This window comes from Hippocampus bargibanti, linkage group LG13 (genome assembly GCF_051943395.1).
Source record: "Hippocampus bargibanti isolate YZ-2025 linkage group LG13, ASM5194339v1, whole genome shotgun sequence".
In the NCBI taxonomy this organism is placed as follows: Eukaryota; Metazoa; Chordata; class Actinopteri; order Syngnathiformes; family Syngnathidae; genus Hippocampus; species Hippocampus bargibanti.
In genome coordinates, this window is record NC_142746.1 from 14,687,121 (window position 1) to 14,693,287 (window position 6,167).

The window sequence follows — 6,167 nt, forward strand, 5'->3', positions numbered from 1 at the left end:
ACCAATGTATTGAAGATTTTCCACAGCTGTTTATAGGCATGCTTTTAATGGACACTTTGTTAAGACTTTAGTGGTTGTTTGGCAGAGATCACGACAAGCCCATAGAAATTTTGTGAATGTCTCCATTTTGTGTGCAGAGAGGTGTCCAAAGCTGAAAGCTTTTCCTTTCCAGCATGATTGGTATTCATTAGACTTTATCTGATGCAAACTGCTTAAAGGTTTTATGGCATTGGAAACTAGCTGTCATTGAATAATTTATGCAATAATAAACACCTCTGTATGCCGATCGGAAGAAGAGATCATAACGTACAGTAAAGTCTCGTTATATCGATATTCAAGGGAGTCCGAAAAAATATCGATATAACCGGGACTATCGATATATCCGACCCTGTTTGCATGTAATTTTCTCCGTGCGTGCATAGAAATAGTATCGATATAACCGGGACTATCGATATATCCGATATCGATATAACGAGACTTTACTGTACTTCATTTATTGAATTGGTGAGTTTCCGTTATCTTTTAACCCCTCTCTCTTTCCTATCTATCCTTTTGGTAATGGAAAGAGCAGATGTCATAAGGAAATTGGCTCATTAGTCTTTGGCTGCTCAGCCCGTTTACATGTAAATGTCCTGTTTCCATGACTTCACATTTTTACATGAACTTGTGTACTTTATGCATTCAAACAAGGTACCACTGACACTTCAGTAGAACTGATTATATATATATATATATATATATATATATATATATATATATATATATATATATATATATATATATATATATATATATATATATATATATATATATATATATCTCTCTTGGCAGTCCATCGAAGTCGAGGATGACGTCGCTTCCATTGCTTTGTGGGGTATTGGACAGTGGTTATTGGCGCTGGCGGCGATGCCACTGTAGGTGACTATGAATCCCGATTCTGGAGCCACAAATCCTGCCACATTCAGGACATGTGAGGCCAGGACCGGGCTGGCGAGGCGGTACTGAAGCAGCACAAAGGTGTCTTTGCTCGTGCCGCACGATCCTCCTCTGGGTGCGCTTGTCTTCAAGTTGTGTCACCCCTTCGTGGCATAAGGAGCGCCACAGTGGCCTGTTCGCTGCAGCAGACTCCAGATCGCTGGGCTTGATGTTGCAGTTCTTTAGAGTCTGTTTAAGCTGGTCTTTGTATCGCAGCTTAGGACCACCAGGGTTCCTCTTCGCTGACAAGAGTTGTCCATAAAGCACCTGTCGAGGCAAGCGGCAGCTAGGCATCCGGACGACATGTCCAACCCACCGAAGTTGCCTCTTTGCCAGTATGGCCTCGATACTGGTGGAGGCAGTGCGTTGAAGGATGTCGGTGTGTGGAACACGATCCTGCCAGGTGATGCCAAGGATTCGTTGGAGGCACCTGATGTGGAATGCATCAAGGCGTCTCACATGGCGTCGATAGACGGTCCAGGCTTCTGCGCCATATAGCAGCGTGGACACACACACTGCTTGGTAGACTGCGACTTTTGTTGGAGTTCTTAAGTGGTTGTTTTCGAACACACGAGTACGCAATCTGCCAAAAGCTTTGGAGGCTTGATGGATGCGGGCCTGGACGTCATCATCAATTAGACAGGAGGGTGTTAGAATGCTGCCGAGGTAGCTGAATTGTTGGACAACCTTGAGGGGTGTGCCACTGAGGGTGAACGCTGGGGTTGGAGAACTCTCTTTTGCCATGACCTCCGTTTTGGTTACATTGATCACGAGACCGAGTGATCGGTAGACGGAGGACATGGGATCAAGGGCATTTTGCATGGCAGCTGGGCTGTGGGCCAGCAGAGCACAATCATCTGCATACTGTAGCTCGTGGATGCCGCTGATCAGGGTCTTGGTCTTGGCCTGTAGGCGTCTGATGTTAAACAGGTTACCATCCAGGCGGAATTGGATTTGTACGCCGCCACCTTCCTGGATGGACTTATGGAAGAGGAGCGTAGCTGCCATCAGGAACAGGTTGAATATAGCAGGGGCCAGTACACAGCCCTGCTTCACCCCGACTTCCACAGGGAACGGGGAAGATTGCTGGCCACCAACAAGTACAGTTGCTTGCATGCCGCTGTGGAACTGTTTTAGGATGCCGAGAAATTTGGAGGGGACGCCAAATTTCTGCAGTATGGTCCAGAGAATGTCACGGTTAACTGTGTCAAATGCCTTTGTAAGGTCAATGAAGGTGATATAGAGGTCCTTATTTTGTTCCTTGCATTTCTCCTGAACTTGGCGCGCAGCGAAGATCATGTCCAGAGTGCTTCGATCCTTCCTGAAGCCGCATTGTGTCTCTGGGAGGATGTCTTCGGTAATGTGCGATGTAAGACGGAACAGCATTACTTTTGCAAGAATCTTGCCAGCAACAGAAAGTAGGGAGATGCCACGGCTGTTGCCACAGACTGACTTGTCCCCCTTCCTTTTGTAAATGGTGACAATGTTGCTGTCTTTCCATTCCTGAGGAAGTGTCCCGTTTTGCCAGATGTTGCAGATGAGGTGGTAAAGCTTCCGTGTCAGGAGATAACCGCCGCTCTTGAAGACCTCAGCTGGAAGTCCATCAGGGCCAGGGCTTTTGTTGTTTTTAAGGCTCCGGATTGCAGAGAGGACCTCTGTGAACTGAGGAGGTTCATCAAGGGAGGGAACTGTTGGAAGCTCTGGGAGGGAGTCAAGGACAGATGTGTCTGAAGGGTTTACTTGGTTGAGCAGGGAGTCAAAGTGCTCTGCCCAGCGCTCAAGTATTAGCTGTTTGTCCTTCAGTAGTACAGAACCGTCTGCAGATTTAACTGGGACAATGTGTTGTCTTCGTGGGCCGTGCAGGGATTTTACAGCATCATAGAAGGCGTGTGTGTTGTTGTTGTCTGCATGCCTCTGGATTTCTTGGGCCTTGCTGAGCCACCACTTGTTCTCCATCATCCTCAGCTGTTTCTGTGTTTCACCACGGATGGCCTTGTAGTGAGAGAGAAGTGGAGAATGAGGGTTGGAGAGAAGTGTGGTATGGGCTTTGCGCTTGGCTTCCAGAAGCTCCTGTATGGCAGCTGAGCTGTTATCGAACCAGTCTTGATGACGTTTCTGAGTGAAGCCGATGGTCTCAGAGGCAGCTTGATGAATTGTTGTCCTCAATTTTTTCCACCTGCTTTCAACATCAAGGTCACCGTTACTGGTGTCATTGTCCAGGCTGGCAAGTCCCTCTGCCAGCTTGTGGCGGTAGCTGGCTGCACATTCTGGGGACTCCAGGGCCCTGGTGTTAAGACGCCTTTGGGGCTGCTGTTTCTTATGAGGAGGTCGAATTCTCAGCTTGAGCCTGGACTTGATCAGTCGATGATCAGTCCAGCATTCAGCCCCACGCATGGCCCGCGTGATGCAGACATCATTTTGGTCTCGTTGCCTTGTGATGATGTAGTCCAGTAAGTGCCAATGTTTGGACCTGGGGTGCATCCATGATGTGATGTATTTCTTTTTCAGCTGAAAGATGGTGTTAGTTACAATCAACTGATGCTCAGAGCACAGAGTGAGGAGTCGGAGGCCATTGCTGTTTATTTTCCCCGTCCCGTGCCTTCCGATTACTTGTTTCCAGAGCCTGGCATCAGTACCTACTCGGGCATTGAAGTCACCCATCAGAACAAGTTTATCAGAGGCAGGGATTTTGGATATGGTAGCATCCAGGGACTCGTAGAAGGCATCTTTGGTGTTATCGTCAGCATCCAAGGTGGGAGCATAGGCGCTGATTAAAGTTGCGAAGCGACCTTTTACCAGGGGAATACGCCAGGTCATAAGCCGTTCACTGATGCCTTGGGGGGACTCGGGGATGTTACTGAGTAAGCTGCTTTTCACAGCAAAGCCAACTCCATGGAGTCTTCGCTCATTCTCTGGGAGACCCTTCCAGAAGAAGGTGTAACCTTCACCAACTTCTGTGAGTGAATCCTCGCCTGAGAACCGAGTCTCACTGAGTGCGCCAATATCGATGTTGTACCTCCTTAGCTCATGTGCGATGAGGGCAGTTCGTCTTCGAGGTCTCTCCATCCCGTCTCGAGCATCGAGGAGGGTGCGAACATTCCAGGAAGCCAGGTTCATAGTCATGGGTTTGATTATATTTCGTTTTCGACCGCAGAGGGGGGATGCCTTGGTGGCTGCGGTGGGCCACCCAGGTGTGGTGGAACAAGCAATGTTTAGGTCACCTTTTCTAGACCCTTCCCCTATAAGGGGTGAGCAGTGCGGACCCTGAATAGGGCTGCTCAGACGCACAGGATGCTGCCGAAGGATAATGTTGCTCCATCCCATCTTCGCAGCGACCATCAATCCTGTACCGCCCCTGTGTAGGATTCAAGCTAGAAGCTTCCAGTCACATCCATGACCTGCCCCCGTCACTTTATCCTATCGCCAGTGGACTTATATGGTGGAAGCTGAAACCTGCGCTACTAGTGGATTTAGTGTGAGGGACGGGGCGCGCAATTCCTTCCCCCACATACTTGGCCGCACTCACTGTATTCCAGTGGCAAGAGTGAAGACTCGAGACGACCTTCAGGTGAGTGCGGTTGCAAGGGGCTGCCGGTGGTCCGATCTGTTGGACTCCGCCTACGCCTACCCCTGGGTGCGGATTTGGGATCACTCTTTGTCTGGCCTCTACCCTCCGACCTGTTCGGCTTGGGTGACCCTGCCAGGAGTACAAGACTCCAGCCGACATAGCTCTCGGGGTCACGGAGACGCGCAAAGTGCCTCACCACGATAAGGTGGTGATCCCAGTCGAGGCACATATATATATACACACACACACACACACACACACACACACACACACACACACACACACACACACACACACACACACACACACACACACACACTGACACTGACTTCTGGAAGCTACACTGACACCTCCCCCTTCCCCAAAGCAAATGTAAGCGCTGTAATACTTGAACTGATCTTTTTAGCTTGATCAGCTTTTATTAAGAAACGATAATTCTTAACAACTTCGAGTCCTAATCACTTGTGACAATCTTAAAATGAAGATGTATTACAGACTACCCATAAATGTGTGGTACAGGTACATTTCAGTACAAGATGGCAAAGTTACTCCTCTGCTTCAAAGAAGCAAAACCAGCAGTGGCAAAGCAGCAACGCAATGCGAATAATTGTGTACTAATATGGCTCTCACATGGGATAGCGCAAAAACAAAACCCTTTCGTCTGTTTTGGGATAAAATCCTCACAGAAACTACTTTACTCTGACCCCATAACTAGAGAACAAAAAGGCATTTTGAGCATGGATTTTTTTCAAAGCATTTCTTGAAAAACAATTTTTGGGAATGCAGAAAAAAAATCTTCATAATCAGTTTTTGGAAAATGATTTTAGAGGAAAATGTCAGAGAGGAATAATTGGCTTATTCTTTGAAAATATCCTCTTCGATGACCACAGTGACATTGTGGGACACTTCATATGCAGACTCCTTTTAACACCCACCAGCATTATGATAATATATGCTCATCCACATTATTTGCTGAGATTACACTGATTTTCTTAATAAATGCAACTTCAGATCCCTTCTTTATGACTAAAATTGTAACTGGCCCATCACTGAAAAATCGACCCAAAGCTTTTTGTCCTTTAAGCATACTTTTTGTTCTCAATATACATTAAAAACTAAAATGCAGCATACGGCGAGTAGCTATTGCTCAGCTCGACAGCAATTTTAGGCAAACTGGACTTGTGTGTGATACTGTAAAACCACAAATTACATACCTGGCGCAATGACACACAGCATTGAACCATATATCATGCAAATAGAGTTGGCAGAAAAGCAAGCACTGTAAGGCTGCAGCCAAACTCCATTGTTTGATGCTATTTAGCCAAAAATGATGAATCCTCGCTGTGTGCCTTGCAAGACATTCTGTTTATATACATTAATGATGCAAGTATGTAAGTTTTTTTTCTTTTCAGTATCCCATAAATTGTTTGACAGATGTGTTGCTCAAGATCCCCAATTAGGTGGAAAATCAAGGAAACTGGGTCGCAATTCTTGATGAAACCCAATAGCATAGGTCTTACTTTTAATTGCATAAATATAAAATTACAATCATTGGTATAAATGTGCAACTTACAAACATATTTCATTTTCATACATAAACTGGATGTTGTGCCACATGGCAAAT